The following is a 21,958-nucleotide window of genomic DNA, read 5'->3' on the forward strand; positions in this document are numbered from 1 at the left end:
CTCTCTCTCTCTCTCTCTCTCTCTCTCTCTCTCTCTCTCTGTCTCTCTCTCTCTCTCTCTCTCTCTCTCTCTCTCTCTCTCTCTTTCTATGATGTGTGTGCAGGTTCTCATAGAGGCCAGGAGTAGCCATCTGATCCCCTGGAGCTGGAGTTACAGGTTGATGCGCCTGACATGGGTACTGGGAATTGAACTCAGGTCCTCTAGAAGAGCAGTAAGTGTGGTTAACTGCTGACCTACCTCCCCAGCTCCTGACTGAGACAGGGCCTCATTGTACAGCCCTGCCTGGAACTCACTATATAGAGTAGGATGGCCTTGAGCTCACAGAGATCTGCCTGCCTCTGCCTCCCAAATGCTCTAATTAAAGGCCTGACATGGGTACTGGGAATTGAACTCAGGTCCTCTAGAAGAGCAGTAAGTGTGGTTAACTGCTGACCTACCTCCCCAGCTCCTGACTGAGACAGGGCCTCATTGTACAGCCCTGCCTGGAACTCACTATATAGAGTAGGATGGCCTTGAGCTCACAGAGATCTGCCTGCCTCTGCCTCCCAAATGCTCTAATTAAAGGTGTGCACTACCATGCCTAGCTCATGTGGATTTTAACAACCTGGATCATCAACTACTTCAGCACCATTTGTTGACAGTTAGTCTCTCCAATGATCTGTAGTGCCACCTCTGTCATTGTCCATAGTCCTTCTGCTTGTAGGCAAAATGCTCTCCCTCTCCCGTTTGAACTTCAAAACTGCCTTGGCTATTTTTTTCTTCTTCCTTATGCATTCTAAAATCACTTTAACTTTCCTTTTCTTGTGTGATTTTTGTTTGAGGCAGGGTCTCCCAGTAGCCCCAGCTGGCCTGGAATTTGCTACGTAGATCAGGCTGGCCTGGAACTCACAGAGATCTGCCTGCTTCTGCCTCCTGAGTGCTGGGATTAAAGGCATGCACCACTGCGCCTGGCTTTATTGTGTGATTTTTTTAAAATGAAACTCAATTTCATGAATGGGTATCAAAGGGAATTATGACAGGTGATTTTAACAAGGCTTTAGGAATATCAAGACTCAAATGATAATGTTTAAAAATAGATTTAAAGTTTTTGTTTCACTGCCTTTCTTTGCTGCTGTAAATTATTTTTGTGTAGTATATAAAACATTTGAGATGAAGAATCTAGTTATTCAGACCCCACAAGTCATTGAGATATGTAATTTAAGGCTCATGGGTGGTAAAGAGAGTTTCTAATTTTCTATTCAGGGCAATGATTGACACAGGACTTAGCACTCTATTAACTACTTCCTTCTAATTTGTTCCCAACACTATTTCATGGCACTGTTTTCCCCTAAATGTTATTAACAGCCATGTCTGGGAAAGGTTACAAATTCAGATAAAATTTTAAACTGATGTGTAGTGTAGCTCTCACTCGGAGGCTTAGAAAGCACTTTATTTTTAAAATATTTTCACTAGTATTTGTGTCTGTTCTTTCAGGGTGGGACTGTATTAGAATAAAGAGAACAGAATTGATTAAATTTTGCTCAAAGAACTTATTCCTAGGTTTAGACTACTGAGTTCTATTCAAAGTGACAATGGATTGACTTTTATTTCTGGGGTCATCTAAAGGTGAGTCAAGCTTGTAAAAAATAACTTAGATATTATATTTGTTTTAAAGACCCCCATCCACTGGGCAAAAGATGAAGCATAACTTTATAGAATGGTACTGGCTAAACTTTGCCAGGAGATTCATTTAAAATGGGATAAAGTCTTGCCTATTGCTTGGCTCTGAATTCAGGTAGCCCCTTTAGGTAGACTCAAGTCCCTTTTTTAAACTTTAAAAAACAGTTTACTTATGTGTGGGTATGTAACATGAGTACAAGTGCCCATGGAGGCCAGAAGAGAGCATGAGATCCCCTGGAGCTGGAGTCACAGGTGGTTGTAAGCTGCCCAATGTGAGTACTGGGACCCTAACTCTGGAAGACCAGGATGTGCTTTTAACCACTGAGCAATCTCTCCAGTTCCCGTTATGTTCTTTTGAAATTGTGTTTGGGTGGGTGACCTACACTTTACATTAGAAGATGAAGCTAGGATTAAACAGTACATATAGCAGTTGAGTCAGACATTAGCCATTGCATCAGTCTGCTTTCTCCAGACCCACACGGCACCCTTTATATCCCACAAACAAGGTGCTGCTAAAAGTCTGGATAGCCCAAGGGCCTTTTCAGCTGGCTGAAAAGCAGAGGGGGCCCAGTGATGCATTAATGACCCATACTGCATTGAAGCTTATACGAATAGACCCCTGGATTCATCCATTCAGGACAAAGTGAGCCCCACCAGAGGAAAGCATTAATAATTCTATAGATCCTGTCTGGAGTTTCTACCAATAGAGGATCTTAATTTAAGAACACGCAAAAGTAATTATGAGGGTATTAAACTTTCCTACTGTGCCCTGGCTTGTTTCTCTCAATGACATACATGCCTAGCTGTGTGATGCTCTAACTAAAATAGGTCAAGTCTACTTCACTGAGGTTTGTTTGCCATCTTGGGCCTCACTCAGTCTGTGCCTCACCATGCATCATGCCTTAACTCTCATAAGAAGACTAAGCCCAAGATTGACTACTGTGCTCAAATCATCTGAACTGCTGTCTGTGCTCTCTCAGCCATCCTTAAAGGAATTTTAGAATTAGGTTCAACGTCCCTGATAATGGTAATAGGAATCTATCTAGGACTTTAAAGTATCATAGACTATACATATAGAAATATGTATATAATCAGGCCTCTAAATTGGCAATTGGGGCACAAGTATGTAACTACCTCTCTCCCTCAAAAGGGGAACAAAAGTTTTGTTTCTTACCTGTCAAAACTTTTCATTTCAACTCCTTGTGCCCACCCCATGCCACCCCTTCTCAGCAGAACCAGCCAAGGATAACTGTCTTTTTTTCAAGGATATAGAATAAAGACTTGAGAGTAGGAAATGCAACAGAGCAGATATTTACCTAATCATAGAGGTTGTATGAGAAATAAGAAAGCCACTTAAAAAGTGCAGAAGGAAGTGGCTTAGCTTCCCGATGGGCAATGTAAACAAAGTGAAGAGACAAACAACTTGTGTCGCCTTCCTGTCTTCCCCTAACCTTCAACCACTTGTGATGATTAGAGTTTTTTTTAAAAAAAATTATTTCATTTATGTGTGCAGTGCCTGTGAAGGCCAGAAGAAGGCATCAGACCCCCTGGAACTGGAGTTACAGACAGTTGTTAGCCACCATGTGGGCGTTGGGATCGAACCTGGGTCCTCTGCAAGAGCAGCCAAAGCTCTTAACTGCTGAGCCATCTCTTTGGCCCCAGTGATTAGTTTTTAATGTCAACTTGCTGAAATCCCAAATCACCTGGGAAGAGAACCCCAATTAAGGAATTATATAGATCAGGTTGGCCTGTGAGGGAGTGGTGGCTTAGCAGTTAAGAGCACAGATCGCTCTTACAGAGGACCCGGGTTCAATTCCCAGCACCCACCTGGAGAATCTGATGTCTTCTTGTGACCTCCATGGGCATTGCATGACACAGATGCACTTACACACATGCAGACAATACACTCATACACATAAAGTAAGAATAAATAAAACATTAAAAAAGAGATACCAATCAGGAAGAAGATAATGATGACTATCAATAAAATAAAAACTCTGGGATAGGCTCCTTGTGCAGAGGCCAATACAGTGGAACAGTGTAAAACATTCCACTTTATACAGAAACTTGTAGAAATGGTCAATTAAAACCAAAGCACCAGTGTCTACAAGTTCATCTAAAGAAGTTGAGTGTAAACCAGAGGTCTTGGCACATGCCTATAATCCCAGTTTGAGAGGCTGGGGCAGGAGAATCTCGAACTGAAGCCAGTCTGAGCTTATGTAGTGAGTTTAGAAGACTATATAACAAATAAGAAAGCCTGTCTCAAAAAAATCAAGAGGGTGAATGGACCTAAAATGCAGCTGTGCAGGAGTCATAGTGAATAGTCAAAGCTAGGGATCAAGCTTTTCCAACTCTGTACAAGTCAGTGCTTTCCTCAACTGCAGGCCCTCTACCTTTTACTCAGTGGGACCAGCTACTCTAGACTAACCCTAAGGATCCAGTTTTGAATTTTGGTCACTCAAGAGTCCATATTTTGCAAATGATTCCTCCATCTTCATCTTCTGTCATGTCCTTTCCCTTGAACTCAGTTCCATCTCCAATGCAAACCAGCTGCTGAGGGAATCTTTGGAGGGCCATCTGCTGACTGCAGAGATTTTCCAGTTTCTAGGTGAGGTGGAACACTTGCCCCACTCTCATAATTGCTAAGGAATATCCTAAGCTTTGATGACCCCCCTTTTCCCACGTTAAAGGAGAATTTGTCTTGGGTCCAGACTAGGGTCACAGTTTGTACCACCTAGTAGTTGGTCAGAGTAGTGGACAGAATCTGTTCCTGTGGTGATTTGAATGAGAATGTCCGCCATAGGCTCCAGGTATTTGAACACTTGGTCCTCAGTTGGTGGCACTATTTTGGGTCATGGAACCTTTAGCAGGTGCAGCTATGCTGGAGGAAGCCTGTCATTGGTGGTGGGCTTTGAGGGTACACGGCCTTGCCCATCTCTAATTTCTCTTTCTGCTTCCTTCGCCTACTTGAAGATGTAAGCGCTCAGCTTTCTGCTCTGGCTCCTCCCACCATGCCTCCCTTGCCATGATGAACTCTGATTCCTCTGGAACTGTAAGCCAAAATAAACTCTTCCTTCTATAAGCTGCCTTGGTCCTGATGTTTTATCGCAGCAACAGAAAAGTAACAAATATAGTCCCTAATCTGTGTCTGGATCTGTGCCCTCTTGCTTGGCACCTTCACCCTACTTAGAGCTGATATCCACTCCCTCCACGGTAGTGAGGTTGACACACTTTGTCTTCATCTTTTCCACAGCATGTGGCTGGTTATGCAAGCTGGGTGCTCTGGCCAATGGCCTGGGTTGAGGGTACATGGCACCCACCACTGACTTGCTCAGAATGCAGTTCAGAGGAACAGAGTCTAAGCAGGAGAGAAATATGCTTGATTTTGTCTAACTCACCATGGTTTTGTATGCAAACATCCCCTCCCTCCCTCTCCCTTCTTTCTTTCCTCCTCCTTTTCTTTTGGAGCTAGAGACTGAGCCCAGAGCATTTTATGTACACATTCTCTGAGTGAGTCACACACCCCAGTCCAAACATTTATTTCTTGACATACTGACTATCCTATAGAAGAGTGTTCTGTGGGACATCAATATGGGCAATGATGTGCTCAGACTAAAGAATTCTGATATTTCTGATTTCCATATTGATCAATAAGCAACAAACAAAAAATTAACACTAAAACAAAGTAATCAAGATACCTATGAAACCTCTTAAAAGTCAAAACAAACAAACAACAACAAAACTGTATACAGATTATTTTTAGGTTGGTGACTGGTGTTGGTATAAACATGCTACAGCTTCTTCTTTAAATTGAGAATTACTCTCTCCTTATCTCAGCACCGAAATGAAAGAGCAGGCAGACATCCCAGATTTATCCATCTCTCACAGGGGAAGCTGTGAGAGCGTTTGGCCTTGTAAAAACACAAACAAGAGAAACATGTTTCTCTAATCCTTGGTGGGTTTAAACCTATTATTCTTGCTGCTGAGTGGCCCAAGGAGGATCCCAAGCATATCAGGATGGCATGACTTCTAGTTTCTTCTTTCTGCTCTGCTCATACAGCAGGCAGGACATGACTGAAGTCCTGCTGGTCTGGTAGGGGTAGCCTGCCTGCCCGGGCAAAGAACACGGTATTGCCAATCTCGGTAGATACCTTGGAAAGCAGACAATGGTCTCAGAAAAATACACTGCTGCCTTAGGTGGGGCATCACTCTTTGGTGTTGTAACAAACATTCAGCCTAAGTAAGCAAGCTTGCATGAATCAGGTTCTAGTTTGAAGAATACTAGCATCTCCTTCTCGGTGCTGGAAATAAGTTGGCATCTATTTAGCCAGTAGTTATTAAGAGCTCACTGTGGACCAGTTACTCTACAAAGTGCTGTGGTTACCAAGATTTGCAGCACAGTCCTGGAGAATTTGACAATATAGAGATTAAAGAAAAATCAGGACTGGAGGGGGATGACTCAGTCGGAAAAGTGCTTGTTTTGCAAACATGAGGACCTGAGCTGATCCCTAGAACCCATGTAAAATGCCATGCATTTGTATTCCCAGTGCTGGAGAGGCAGAAACAGGAGGATCCCTGGGGGGTCCACTAGGCTAATTAGTGAATTTTAAGCCAATAAGAGATCCTGTCTCAAAGGAGGTGGACAACCTTCTTAAGGATGACATCAAAGTTGTCTTCTGGCATACAAGCATACACACACGTGCACCCCCACAAAATACACACACACACACACACACACACACACACACACACACACACCCAGTAACTCTTAAATTTCTTTAAAAAAGAATCAGAGTACTTTCCAAACACCCCCAAGAGGGCCACAGCATACTTGAAATAAACAATGAAACCTGGATCTTGACTTTGGGGTAAATAGACTCAGAGATTAGGAATAAAAACACAAAATGTCAGATCCTCCCTTCAGATGGAGGCCTTTTTCAGGTTTCTAGTCTGTTCTGAGTCAGAACAGGAACCTCTAAGAGTCTTTTCTGCCTTTCCCCAGTGCTAGCTTGTTGTGTTTCCCTTCACAGTATTTGCTCACAGAACAGCCCATCTTTGATCAACTCTGACAGGAAATTCTTCTTCACATTGTGCAGAGATCCATCCTCCTTAAAGCTTTCCCACAGAGGAGTGTTCTGTCTTCTGGGACTTGCAGGAACATCCAGGCAGTTCTCTCCACTGCTACTTTCTACTTTGAAATTTTCAAGGCAGAGCCCAGAGATAGCTCAGTCAGTAAAATGCTTGCCATGTAAGCATGAAGATCTGAATTCAATCTCCAGCACTCACATAAAAAGCTGGTGTGTTTGTAAGCCCAGGGTTGGGGAGGCTGAGCTAGGTGGGTCCCTGGGGCTTGCTGGCCAGCCACCCTAAACTAATGGGTGAGCTCCAGGTTCAGTAAGAGACCCTGTCTTAAAAAGAAAAGATGGAGGCTGGAGAGACAGCTTAGCAGATAACAGCCCTGGCTGTTCTTGCAGAAGACCCAGGTTCTGTTCCCAGCACCCATACAGAGGCTAACGATGGTCTATAACTCCAGTTCCAGGGGCTCCGACACCCTCTTCTAGCCTCTGTGGGCATCACTGCACAACACAGGTGCACTTACATGATGCAGGCATAACACATATACACATAAAATAAAAATAAATAAATTTTTAAAAAAGAAAGGAGGGGCTGGAGCAATGGCTCAGCGGTTAAGAGCACTGACTGCTCTTGCAGAGGACCCGGGTTTGATTCCCAGTACCTACACATGGCTACGAACCATCCTCAACTCCAGTTCCAGGGGAATCCAAAGCCCTCTTTTGACCTCCACGGCAGTGCATGGCCCGGGTGCACTCACATACATGCAGGCAATATACTCATACACATAAAATAAAAATAATAAATGAAATGTATTTTTTTTTAAAAAAAGAAAGGAAAGGTGGAGGGCATGCTAAGAACAACACTTGAGGTTGACCTCTGTCCATACACTCACACACCTACCTGCCTACATACATAGACAGTAAGTTTTCAAGTCTATATAAAGGTTGAAGAACAGTAAAATTCACACATATGCCTCTCTTCTATTGCTGATGAGCTCCTGTAATACATCTGCTTCTTCATCCTCTTTGTTCTTCTCCCTTGAAATATTTGATAGCAGATTGCAAACACAGAACACGTCACTCCTGATACTTTGGCATTTATCTCCTGAGAATGACATCCCTATTCTCTACCTAAATGAATACTGTTTATAAATAAAACCCATATTTAAACGTTCCGATTTGCTACCACTTGAAGTTCTTTTCTAAAAAAACTGAGATTGTTTTTTAATTTTTAAAAACATTACTAATTTATTTGTGTACACGCATGACATGAAACAGTGAATGTGTGGAGGTCAGAGGATGACTCATGGGAGTCCATTTCCCCCTTCCACCATGAGGGTTCTGGGGATTGAACTCAGGTTGTCAGGCTCTACCTACTGAGCCATCTCACTGATGCCATATTTGGGGCTGTTTTTAACCTCAAAAAAAAAATTTCAACAAATGCACATACCATAATATATTTAGTTGTCAATGTCCCTTTTAAAAAAGTTTTATTTAAGCAGGCGTGGTGGTGCATGCCTGTAGTCCCAGCACTTGGTAGGCAGAGGAAGGTGGATCTTTGAGTTCGATCCAGCGTGGTCTACATAGTGAGTTCCAGGTCGGCTGGGACTACAGGGAGACTCTGTCTCAAAAAGACCAAAAAATTTATTTATTTTTATTTTATGGGCATGAGTGTTTTGCCTGCATATATGCAAGTGCACCCATATCATATAATGTCTGTGGAGGCTAGAAGAGGGCATTGGATCCCCTGGAACTGGAGTTAAGAAGGTCTTTAGCTGCCATGTGGGTGCTGGGAACCGAACCTAGGTCCTCTGGAAGATCAGCTAGTACTCTTAACTGCTGCTGAGCCATCTCTCCAGCCCTCAATGTCTCTTTTAATTGTGTGTGTGTGTGTGTGTGTGTGTGTGGTGTGCATATAGAGGTCACAGATTGACACTGGGGTCTTCCTCAATTGCTCTCCACCTTATTTTTTGAGACAGGGTCTCTCACTGAACTTGGAGCTCACTGAATGGCTAAGCTGGCTGGTCAGCAAGCCCAAGATTTCCCTGTCTCCACCTTCCCAGTGCTGGGATTACAGGCCTGTGTGCCATGCCTTGATTTTTTTTAACGTTGGTGCCGGAGATCCAATTCAGCACCTCAAATTCATTTAGCAAGCACTTAACCCACTGAGCCATCTCCCAGACCCCCACCATGCCCCTTAGGTGTTTTTGCCATGACTCCCATGACTCCCTCAGTTGAGCACTTCCTTGCTTTCTGTCTCTAGTAGGAGTCCAGACTCATTTTGTATCTGCTCCTTCCCAGACCCTGAAATCAATGATGTTTCCAATTCAGAGCCCCCTTTAGGTAAGAAACAGCAATTATGAGGAACAATTCTTCTGGTCTTTTCTATGTGCCAGCCTCCAGTGTCTGAAGTCAGCTATCATTTCTGTCCCAAATACCTCCCAAGCTTCCCAGGCCTGAACTTGATTGTCCCAGTTCCTCAAGCCAGTCTTCCTATGATTTAGCTGTGCTTCCCCATGACTCTTCTCTTTCATCTCACTCGTCTCAACTCAGCTGTTGCATCCAGGACCAGAGGACCCCAACCTGGCTATGCACCAGCATCACTGGAGGACTTGACTACTATACAGACTTTGAGGATCTACTCCAGGCTTTATGAATCAACTCTCCAGGGTGGGGAATGAGATTCTGCCTTGTTTTTATGCTTCCTACAAGACATCAATATAACCATTCCAGGGCATACCATGATTTTTTTAAAGACCTGCGGACCCGGAATTAGATATAGAATATCAGAAATGTAGTATGGAGCTAATATTCTTATTATATTTATTTCTTTTTCAATATGATCAAATCAGTGCAAATCCTTTGTGAAGAGAGGTGAAAGCAATCACAAAATTTTTCATTCACGTTGAATTTATGAAAAGCTAAAAAACTTCAAGGTTTTAAGAAGCATATACATATATGTATAAAATCTTTTTTAAAAAACTTTTTTAGAAGAAGCATTTCATTACAACAGCATTGACATATTCAATAACAATTTTCTGAGCTAAGATGCATCTTTTTCAAAATTGGCTGTAAATTTTTAGTTTTACAGTTGAATTGTTACAGTTATACAATATTGTACTCAGGATAAACCCTATAAGATATAAAATTGAATGAGGTTTTAACCTTTAAAAAAAGAAATCTACCTGATGACTTTATATCCATGCTCAGATGCCAAGGAGCTTAGAAAATAACTGACTGTAACTAGTAATAATCAGATATATAGAGATTAGAAACACGTGCAAACATCTTAATGTCAATTGCATTGAAAATGAATTTTTCTGTATGAAACTGTGTATTTTAATACTGAAATGTACAACATCTTTTAATGTTTCACTTGTGTTTCAGAGTAAGGATTGTATTAAATATTAAAATTTACACTGTTCAATTCATTCCAACCTTCATTGGATTTTTTTTTTTTGGTCTTTTCTTTTTTTAATTTTATTTATTATTTTTATTTTATGTGTATGTGTGTATTGCCTGCATGTAGGTAAGTGCACCCATGTCGTGCAATGTCTGTGGAGGTCAGAAGAGGCTGTCGGATCCCCTGGGACTGGAGGGCACAGACAGTTGTTAGCTGCCCTGTGGGTGCTGGGATTCGAACCCGGGTCTTCTGCAAGAACAACCAGTGTTCTTAACCACTGAGCCATTTCTCCAGCCCCTTTTTTGGTCTTTTCAAGACAGGGTCTCCCTGAAACCCCAGCTGGCCTGGCACTCACCGTGTAGACCAGGCTGGCCTTGATCTCACAGAGATCACCTGTTTCTATATCCCAAGTGCTGGGACAACAGGCATGGCTAGGATTTATTTAAAAAAAAAAAAAAACTTTTTATACTTTGTGTCATTATGGGCCAGTGAAATGACTCAGCAGTAAAAATGCTTGCCACCAAGCTCAATGACCTGAGTTTAATGTGGGGAACTCACGTGGTGAAAGAGGAGAACTGACTCCTGCAAGTTATCCTCTGACTTCCACATGTGTGCACACCCATACACACAAGTAAAGAAATTAAAACTTAAACATTTTTAAAATCAACCTTACAAACTGCTTTATGACTATAGTATAAACAAATAATTTTATGTTTGACAAGACTCAGAATCAACCACACATAAAAAGGAATGAATTTTAGTATCTGTATATTACATGTGCTAAAAGGTCAATATTCCAAATATTCAGCTATATTCTTTCAGACTTTCAGAGTAAGACTTGCTGATTTGATTCACAATTTCTGCAAAAGGTATTTCTACTGTAAGTAAAGGAGTTTTCTGAGATTTTGTATTTTTATTGATTGAAGTCAATACATTTTAGGGTTTGATACCTTGAAAAGGAGTGTGATTTTATCATTAACCTAATAAATGCATTATTTCCATTTTATAAATTCCCATAACATAAAATGCAGAGAAAGAGTAACAGAATATACAATGAGAAATTTAATATTAGAAGGATTACAGGGTTTTATAGAAACTGATTGAAAATATCTAAGACAGCCCGGCAGTCTTACTTAAAAAAGAAAATCAGATGATATCCATCTTTACAAATTTGAAAGTATTTTTAGGAATATTCTTCGGTGTTGGTGAAGGTTTTGTTTTTATTTCCATGCTTTGTATTTTTAAAAAGTACTTTCTGGGGTGATATGGCTCAGCAGGTAAAGGTGCTTCCATGCATGCCTGACAACCTGAATTTGACCCCGAAATCCATGTAAAGGGAGGAGAAAATCAACACCACAGAGTTCTCCTCTGACCTTCTCCACATTCAGGCTGTGGCATGCACCCCACTCCATACATGCATCACACACAGACAGATAAGCAAACACATACACATAATAATAATAATAAATAAATAAAACTTAAAATATTTTCTGAGTTCTGGGTGGGTGTGGTGGCACAGGCCTTTAATCCCAGCACTTGGTAGGCAGAGGCAGGCAGAGCTCTGTGAGTTCAAGGCCAGCTGGATCTACTATCAAGTTCCAGGTCAGCTGGGGCTACAAGGAGACCATGTCTCAAAATGACCAAAAAAATTTTTTTTCTGAGTGTCTATAATGAGTCTGTGTTACCTTTTTTTTTTTTTTTTGAGTCTGTGTTACTTTTATAATTAGGAAAATAGTAATTGCTTATAAGTTATAAAAGGAAAGAGAAAAGAATAATGTTTTATGAAACTGTATCTGTCACTGAAAGGAACCCTCAAAATAAAACATAACTTCCACATAGTCAGTAACTTTACAGAGGGTTTTTGTTTAGAGAATGAACACTATTTCTCTTGTGAGTTGTCTCTGAATGCCGTGACTCCTATATAACAGTAATCTTAAAAGGGACACTTTCATGGCCTTTAAAGAGTTTTTCAAGTAAGAAACTTTATACAGAATTATTAAATACTATAAATCCATACCTTGAAGAACGGTGCTCTGGTTTATGTCGTTCGCTGCAATCTGTAAAGAAAGAAGACAGTTACACGTCAAAATGGCCTTTAAAAGTCAGAGAAAAGAAGTTCCCTATTCCAGCTGCCGCACCATTGGTTCTCACAAAGGACTGTTCAAAGTAGCCGTCTTTTCTCCGCTGCAACACTCTTCATTAGAGTTCAGAGGATCTGCCCACCAGGAGGTAGAAAGCAGGTAACACAGGACAGACATAAAACCTTTTGATGACTTGCTAAAATCATCTATTTGGAAAATGTATCATTGCATGTATTAGTTTCTCATTTTAAAAGATCTTTGCTGTGTTAAGCGCTTTGCTTAAACCAAAACAGATTTAGCTAAGGAAGGAAAGTAAGAAAACTGAAAAGCCACAGATTACTCAGCTCAAAAAAATCATTCCATGAATCATCGTTGGCAGAAACTTCTAACAGAATGGGAGGGGGATGGACAACCGGCGCCAACATCTGCAAACGCACTAAGGCCAGAACAGCCTTGTCCTTAACTCCCTCTTACCCAGAACAGGAATGTGACACACAGAACCTTTCCAACTGTCACAACTGGGGGGAAGGAACTAAGGATGAGATTACAGATGCTATTATTCACCCCAAAGTGTACATGGCAACACTTAAAGATGTCAACAGTGCCAAGGGTGAGAAATTCTGTTATGTATAAAGAAATGAGAGTCCAATGACCCAGCTTATTCAAAAGTGATTTTACAAAATGCTATTTATCAACCTGAAAACTCTCCCATGCATGAGAGTCACAAAACACCCAAGTTGCCCATTTGAATCCGAGTAACAATTTTTCCCGGGTATATGCTTCAAAATAAGAAATACATGAAATTGGAGACAGCCTCAGTATTATGAAGAAATTAACATTAGAAAGCAATAAGCCACAACACAACCCTATGCAACAACTTTAAAAGAAAGCCCTGTGGAATACTATCAAAATACACTTTCTTATTATATCATCAGAGTTAATGCTAACGAGAAAATTTAAAGGCAAAGCAACGATTAGATAGGCATTCCCCCTCCCCTTAATTTGATTGCTGGTGGAGGAGCATAGAGAACGGATAAGATTATACACTAAGACTCTGGGAGGAAAGGAATAAGATTTACACACTTAGGAGCATGTATGTACCAGTTTTTTCTGGATGGGTTTATAATAAAAAGAAATTATTTCTTTATTCAATTATTTACTTATCATGTCTACAAGTGTGTGATGTGTATATATGAATTCGGGTATGCACATGCCATGGTGCATGTGAGGAAGTCAGAGGACCACTTTCAGGAATTGGTTCTCGTCTTCCACGGTGGGCTCTGGAGCTTAAACTCAGACCCTCAGGCTGCATGGAAAGCCCTGTCACACGCTTCAGCATTTTACCCGTCTTTACCCACTGAAGCATCTCATCCATTCAAGAATCACCTTTTTGTTGTTGTTGAGACAGGGTCTCCCAGTAGCCCCGGCTGACTTCCATCTCTCAGAGAGTGACCTGCCTCTGCCTCCTGAGTGCTAGGATTAAAGGCATGTGCCACCAACTCAGCTTAAGAAATCCTTTTTTTTAAGTCAAAGAGTGTGTGTACGCTAAGGCATTGTTTTCTGAAAGTAGAAAGATACACTGCACTCCAAGTGCACAAAGCTAGTTTCTAGTTCTAATTTCTATACACTGTTAGTGTTACTGTACCTTTAAAAACTTGTCTTTGTTTATTTGGTTTTACTCCTCCCTTAAGTAAAATAGCAGTTTTCACTTGCTGAGTATTAAGTCATAGGAATACTTAGTATATTTTAAACCTTACAAAAATCATTCCTCTTTGGCTTTTAGTCTGCTTGTTTTGCTAACAAAAGTAATGCTAGAAACTGGATGGAAGCTAATTCTTCTCATATAAGATTCCAACAGCTCTTACCTGTGGCTAACGATGAGCTTTGGTTTTAACTCTTCCCAAAATGTGCTCCAGCTGTGATCCTGATTTCATGCAGTTTTTCTAGTCTTGCACTAGCAAGTTCCCTCACTAATCTTCCTGGTGGTACAACACACAGGAGGAAGGGACAAACAGAGTCAGGAGCATGTAAACAAGCCTCAGCATCCAAGGGCCTCCCTCCAGGGCCTGTTCTGATTGGCAGATGTGCTATGACCAATCTGCACAGCTGGAATGTGGCCACTCGGGAAGCTGATGGTTTGCAGCTCTCCTTCATTCTTGATTCAAACAGTTCAAACAGGAAATTCTGTCGTTGTTTTTTATACTTTCTGCCCTAAGAAAGTATGAATGCCTTCCCACAGTACTCCACTGGCAAATAAAATTCAAGAAAATGTCCTGATTAAACTGCAACACTTAAACATTTTCTGCCAAGTTCACTTAGTCTTATGGATTAGTTTCCTGTGTAAATATGCATACACAGTGTTTACATGTTACAATTTAAGGGTAAGGGTAAATTATCCAAAGCTCACAGTATTCTCGGATTCCCAGCTTCCAACAACTGAAACACATGCCCTCAGCTTGACCATTTCTTCTCAGAGTACACAGAGAAACAGACTTCACATTTTGCCAGTGTCATCTTTTAGCCTGAATACACATAACTATGTGCTGTTAAGTGTCTGTGTATGTGTGGCTGTGGCTCTGTGTCTTCTATTTACACTTTTAAAAATAGTCATACTTTACATGCTGCTATTTTCAGCAAAGTAATTGTCACAATAATGAAGAATATTGTGCAGTTGTCAAGAAATACATTGTGATTATTGTTTCCATCCAAAAGCCAAGACTGAACAAAACAAATCACCAAGGGCCAATTCACACTCTGTTTTTTAGCCAACAATAACGAAACATTTTGGATAAAACCTTTTTAAGAAGAATGTGAACAGATCAACCACAAACATGGAAATTTTACCTTGGCTATACAGTGTTTAAACAGCATGCATTCTACTTATTTCAAATCAAATACTCTCGAATATGTTCCTCTTTTTAAAGAGGGTCTAAGTTTTAGATAATTAGAAAAGAATATACTTGCAGGTTTTTGAACTTTTACATATCTAGCAATGATGTGAATAACGTATTAGCTCAGAGTCTTATCATTTCTATTAAGTTATTAAAAAATCAAAAAATGCTGTAACATTTATCTGTCAAACATTACGTACTACATGTGAACCCCCGAATTCACCAAGCAAAGCATAATGGTTTGGGTCACTCAGAGGCATTCTTTTTGTTGTTGTTCTTTTGGTTTGTTTTTGGTTTTTGGTTTTTGTGAGACAGGGTCTCCCTGTTATCCCAGCTGGCTCAGAATTCGCTATGTAGACCAAGCTGGCTTCTGTCTCACAGAGATCTGCCCGCCTCTGCCTCCCGAGTGCTGGGATTAAAGGTGTGTGCTACCACACCCAGCAGCAGCTGTGCATTGATATGAGTGTAAGCATGATTGGACTACCACAGAGAGTCTACCGGTTTTGTAGCTGTACTGTATCACACACACACACACACACACACACACACACACACACACACACACCTTGCATTCTCTGTCTGATCCATTTATTAACCTCTTAGTTAATAAAGCTGGCTGATAAAATGGAAGCATAGCACAAGCAGAACAAAAGAAAACAAAGCAGAGCCAACGCAAAGTTGTTTACTGTGTCTGTGTGTCTGTGATGCTGTGGGATGATGGGAGGCTTCAATGGAGGAACCCGTGGTACACAAGTGGAACGGGAGAACAGTTGGGGCACTGGTAGGAAGCTACTTAGGTCAGAGACTCTGTGAGAACTTCAGGTTATATACATTTTCCTTTTATGAAAACCTCTGCTTCTGAGAAATTGAGTATATATGGTCCAATATTTATATATTTAGATGTTATAACACGTATCCCCATTCTGATAAGGACAGCCTTTTGGGAATGACTCCACAGATCCTACTGGTACATAATCATTCAGGGTGACTCTGAATCTAATATGACAAATACTTTGAAATGAAGATGACAAAATGCAAATTCATCTTTTGCTTTGGTTAGAACTTAAGAAGAGTGGCGGGCATAGAACTTGGTAGAATCTGTTGTAAGATGTTCAGGCTTTGATGATTTGGCTTTGATCACTTAACTGGAAAGAAAAATCAAACCTCATTGAGTGGAGACCAACTTACTTTACTAACTGAAGTGAGAAGTGAAAGGTCTTAAATTGTCCCTTGAAATTAGGGGAAGATTCCATCGAACACATACAGATAAACGCACAGTACAGCAGTGGAAAAGGAATCTGTCTCCTGCCTTATACTGGAGCATCCAAATGTCTCTTTACGGCAGGAAAAAAATCTTTGCCTTAAATTTATTTTTATTTTATGTGTTAAGAGTGTTATGACTGCATGTATGTGAGTGTACCCCTGTCTTGCAATGTCCACAGAAGGGAGAAGAGGGCCTCGGGTTCCCCTGGAACTGAAGTTATAGAAGTTGTTAGCTGCTACGTGGGTGCTGGGATTTGAACCCACATCTTAGTCAGTGCTCTTAACTGCTGAACCATCTCTCCAGTTTCAGGAAAAAGATCTTTGAAAAGATACTCCCAAACATTAGCATCAAGTTCTAGCTTGGGTGTCTGCATATGTTTGGGTTTAAATGTATTACTTTTTTTTATTATTATTATTATTGTGTGTGATGTATGTGAACACATGCCACAGTGCATATGTGTAGGTCAGAAGACAACTTTCAGAAGTTGGTTCTCTCCTTCCAGGGTGAGAGCTGAGGACTGAGTTCAGCTTGCCAGGCTTGTAGAGCAAGAGCTTTTACCGGCAGAGCCATCTCACTAGCCCTAAAAATTTTTTTTAAGATTCTTACTATGTTGCTTACACTGGTCTCAAATGATCCTCCTACCTCAGCTTCGCAAGTAGGTGGGACTAACAGGTGTGCACATGCCTCCACATCTAGTTTATTATGTTATTTCTAAAACATAAAAACCCTTTGAATAATTTCATATGAATGAAAGGTCCCACATACCTGAGAAACAACTGGTCATGTGCTGGTTGTAATGGACCACATATACAATGAATGGGGTCCTATATGATTAGACTGGAGCTGAAGATTAGAATAGTGTTTAGTGACATCAAACCTCTCATACAGTCATCCTCGTACAACACAGTACTTTCACATTTGTGGATGCTGCCATGGACAAACCTAGTACACTGCCAGCCATGAAAATATAGCACATGTAATTATGTATAATACATAGTACTAGATGTGATAGTAACGACTATATCACTAGTTTAGGTACTTGTTATCCTATAGTACTTTAATCATTATCCTAGAGTGTATTTCTTCAACTTATAACAGAAATTTACTACAAAGCAGCATGCCATGTTTGTTGACCATGGCCTCATCCATCCTGCAACTACCCCAGCTGGACTGAATCCAAGGGCCTCACCAAGTACCTAACTTACATCACTTGAGTCTGTGTAAGTCACTATGATGTGCAGATAACCAAGACACTTCCCAGTGACACATTTCTCATACACAGTATAACCCCATCATTAAAGACCTAAGCTAACATTTGTCTAACAATGCCACTGCTTTTTTATCTATAAGATTAAAGAACACAACAAATCCATTCATTACAATATAAAAAACACATTCAGGGTTCATGAGTCTTTGGTGACTCTTTAAAGATAGCAAAACTGATTCTGCGAAGACAGAATGTGGACAGAATTTTACATATCATAGAGTTTCAGAGGCTTTCCTAAAATGTAAATGCTTCTTTTATTTGGGTAGAGGAAACTGAAAAGAAAGTACATTCTAGGGCTGACAGGATGGTTCAGTGAGTAAAGGCACTTGCTGCCAAACCCAATGACCTGAGTTTGGACTCTAGCAGCCACATGGTGGAAAGAGACTCTTCCCTCCACATACGTGTGCACACATGTATATACATGCATGTGTACACACAAAATAAATCAATACATGTAATAATAATAAACATTCTTTTCTTTTTCTAAAGACAGGGTCTCCCTGTAGCTACAGCTACCCTTGATCTCACAGAGATCTGCCTGCCTCTGCCTCCCAAGTGCTGGGATTAAAGGCATGTGCCACCACACCCAGCTAATACAGTCTTTATACGATTTTTAAAAAAAAGAAGTCGGTGGCTCTCTCTGACCTGCAGGCCTCTCTACGGGGGTAAGTCAATCCCACCCTTGGACAATTGGTCTTTGTCCAAGATTTATCTATGTGACACACAGTAATTAAAAGTACCAGACTGGTAGAACTAACCTTCTTGGGTGTTTAACAGACATACTTTGAGGCCTTTAATAATTTGGTCAGAGGGACGTAAAGGACACTTTTTGCTCCTTGTCCTCCTAGGTCGACTAGTTCCAGGGGACTATAAGCATCTCTCAAAATGTCCTGTAATGGTGGTGGGTCACCTGTCCTCTTGGTCAAGGAGGCTGAGGAGACCCCACCAGATGGACTTGAACCAGTGTCCAGTCTACAAAGAGGAGGGTCAATACAGAGCAATCATTTCCTCCATGCTTCCAAGCAAAGCTAACCATGCTCGAGCAGGACCTTTGACTTATCGTCACATAGGCGGAACTGGTAAAAGAAAGGAGCCAGGGACTCCTCCCAAGCCCATGTGACCCCTGAGGAACAGATTCTCAAACGACCTTAAGAGTAAAAATAAATTGGTTTATCTGGGCCAACATTATGGCCTTAAATACCCAAAAGGAAAGTATAACCAAAGATTAAAGGGGCCAATATAATTTCATAAGAGTCGTACACGCATAGCTAAAGGCTGCATAACAAGCAACAATGCCAGACAGGAGATACCTTCTTTTGAGTTGTTGGCCAGGGTGGCCAAAGGGACTCCCAGGTAGTAACCCAGCATAGAACTGGGAAAATGAACAGCAGACCCCAATCTTATCTAAAGGAATATCGACACCTGATTGCTGCTAGATGAGGAACAGCTGACCTTTCTAAAACAAAGACCTCTAGAGGGGCTGACCTGATTCACCAGAAGGGCAAGTAGTGGGGAATAGCTGGGGGTGCTGACAACACAGCAGACAGTAGCAGGGATGACAGAGTATAAGGGCTCTAGTGGGGGGGTGGGGGGAGCTAAGGGAGTGTGCCATCTGGGAAGTGGGTATATAGAGGAATAAGATTGTTTGGGATGGTCTATGTGATGTACCCACACACAAAATCAACAAATGCAGACCCCAGTCTTATCCAAAGGAATATTGACAGCTGAATACTGCTAGATGAGGAACAGCTGACCCTCCTAAAACGAAGACCTCGAGATAGGCTGACGAGATTCACCAGAAGGACAAGTAGTGGGGAAAGGCTGGGGGTGCTGACAACACAGTAGACAGTAGCAGGGATATCAGAGTATAAGGACTCTAGTTGAGTGGGGGGGGAAGGCTATGGGAGGGTGCTACCTGGAAAGTGGGTATATAAATAAATAAAAAAGAAAATAATTCTTCAAAGCATAAAAATTTGCTCCTTAATAATTAGTAGATGTGAAAAACATTATCATTTAAATCTACCTGAAGATTTTATATCCATGCTCAAATGCCAGGAGCTCAGAAAGTAACTGACTGTGACGAGTAATAATTAGATATATAGTGATTAGAAACACATGTGCAAACATCGTAATATCAATTGCATTAAAAATGAATTTTTCTGTATGAAACAGTGTATTTTAATAATGAAATGTAGATCTTTTTTAAAGGTTAAAACCTCATTTAATTTTATGTCTTATGGCATTTATACTGAGTACAATATTGTGTAATTATAATAATTCAACTGTAAACCTAAAAATTTACAGCCAATTTTGAAAGAGATGCATCTTAGCTCTGGAAATTGTTATTGATTATGTCAATGCTGTTGAAATGCTTCTTCTAAGTATGTGGTTATTAAATAAATAGTTTTTTTAAAAGTCAGTGATCATTCTACAAGTGGCTATTTACCTCTTCTTTTAATAAATACTTTATTATTTTTATTTTATGTGTATGGTATTGCCTGCATATGTAAGTACACCTGTGTCATGCAATGCCCACAGAGGTCAGAGAGGGCCATCAGATCCCCTGGAGCTGGAGTTATGAACAACTGTTAGCCACGATGTGGGTTTTTTTAAAAGTCAGTGATCATTCTACAAGTGGCTATTTACCTCTTCTTTTAATAAATACTTTATTATTTTTATTTTATGTGTATGGTATTGCCTGCATATGTAAGTACACCTGTGTCATGCAATGCCCACAGAGGTCAGAGAGGGCCATCAGATCCCCTGGAGCTGGAGTTATGAACAACTGTTAGCCACGATGTGGGTGCTGGGAACTGAACCCTGGTCCTTTGCAAGAGCAGCCAGTTCTCTTAACTGCTGAGTCACCTCTCCAGTCCCTCACCTACTATTTTTTTAGCCCTAGCTGGCCAGGAGCTTGCTAGGTAGACCAAGCTGGCCTCCATCTCATAGGAATCCTCCTGCCTCTGCTGGCCTGGATGTGCCACCACCTCTGGCTTTTCTTTCCTCTTTTTTATTCCATTTGAACACCCTTGTTCAGTGTGTCTCCAAAGGCATTTTTTCACTATAGAGATTCCCACAGTGACCAGGATATTGTTCATTTAAATGGCAATTTTTTTTCAATAACTATATGTTTCTTACAATGCTGAGGAGCAAACCTAGGACCTGGCACATGCTAAGCATGTGCTTTACCAATGCACTACACCCCCTCCCTGGCCCAAGAACTATCTCTTATTGACCTAAGATCTTGTTGAACTTGTGAAAGACCCACTCCTTTTGTTGAAATTTTATAACTAGGCAGGGCAGATTTGAGGCACATTACAGATCATGCTGCCCATGCCTCTGTGGCTAAGGGGCAAAATTAGGACTCCAGACTGTCCACCAGGTGGACACTGACACCCTTCTGTAACTCCAATTTGAACATGCCTAACCTCCTTGAAATGTGGCACCCTAACCACAGGGAGGGGAAATTGGGAAACAGAAGGGAGGCTTTCCAAAATCGGTTTTATGTTTCAACAAAGCAGGAGGCTGTCTCTGTAGTCAGTTCCCTCCTCCCAGGTCTATTATACCTCTTCCAGGCTCTTAACAGCTCCTCAGGGCTGTTGTGTCCTGACTGGATTTTCTGGTTCCAGTTTTTTTTCCTCCAGCCCTACTATATTGCTGATCAGATAAATCTAGGCCTCAGAAAAACTACAAATCATGGCATGCCATAAATCCTGAGAGGATTAACTGAGAGCATGGACTGCAACCTTCCCACCTACCTGTGTAGTGTGAGACTCCTTATCAGTGTCATCATGTCAGAAGGCTGCCTATTAGCTAGTTGTGGTGATTCATCTGCACCATAGTGAGCACAAGTTGTTCACCCTCAGCCTCAATTTTCACATCTATGAAATGTGAGGAAATGCCTCACAGAGGTTTTATAAGGACAAATGAATTAAAGGGTATAAAAAGCTTAGCTCAATATCTAGAAAATAAATTCTACTTCTGTTACTAACAGTAAATACATTGCTGGGTTGTTTGTTGTTTTTACTGTTTTTTGTTTTGTTTTGAGACAGGGTCTGGTGTATTGCTGGCTGGCTTTGAACTTGCTATGGAGCTGATCTTGAATTTCTGATCCTCCTGCCTCTACCTCTCAAATGCTGGGATTACAGCATTCTATGCCCTATTTATGCAGTGTTAGAGATTGAACCCAGGGTCATGTGCATGGTAGGCAATCACTCTACTAACTGAGATACATCTCTAGGCCCTTGGTTTTTGTATGTCTGGGTTAATATGAGAGAGAGAGAAAGAGAGAGAGAGAGAGAGAGAGAGAGAGAGAGAG

The 21,958-nt window shown here is 41.0% G+C and overlaps 2 protein-coding genes across 8 annotated transcripts in view; one reads left to right on the forward strand and one right to left on the reverse strand.

Moving 5' to 3' along the window:
- The window catches only part of Sh3d19 (SH3 domain containing 19), a 197,262-nt gene that overhangs the window by 105,823 nt on the left and 69,481 nt on the right, over positions 1–21,958 (reverse strand). For 4 of the 7 annotated variants that reach the window (XM_029556737.1, XM_029556738.1, XM_029556736.1 and 1 more), the window contains exon 2: positions 12,155–12,194. The gene's annotated coding sequence lies outside the window, so the exon portion shown is untranslated. Of the gene's footprint in view, positions 1–12,154; positions 12,195–12,275; positions 12,513–14,083; positions 14,231–21,958 lie in introns of those variants that run through there. The other 3 variants (XM_017803536.2, XM_008854251.3, XM_008854253.3) reach the window with 3 other exon arrangements.
- Prss48 (serine protease 48) overlaps positions 1–21,958 on the forward strand; it is a 70,397-nt gene that overhangs the window by 4,219 nt on the left and 44,220 nt on the right.

The sequence above is a fragment of the Nannospalax galili genome, unplaced genomic scaffold (assembly GCF_000622305.1).
Source record: "Nannospalax galili isolate Female #2095 unplaced genomic scaffold, S.galili_v1.0 scaffold305, whole genome shotgun sequence".
In the NCBI taxonomy this organism is placed as follows: Eukaryota; Metazoa; Chordata; class Mammalia; order Rodentia; family Spalacidae; genus Nannospalax; species Nannospalax galili.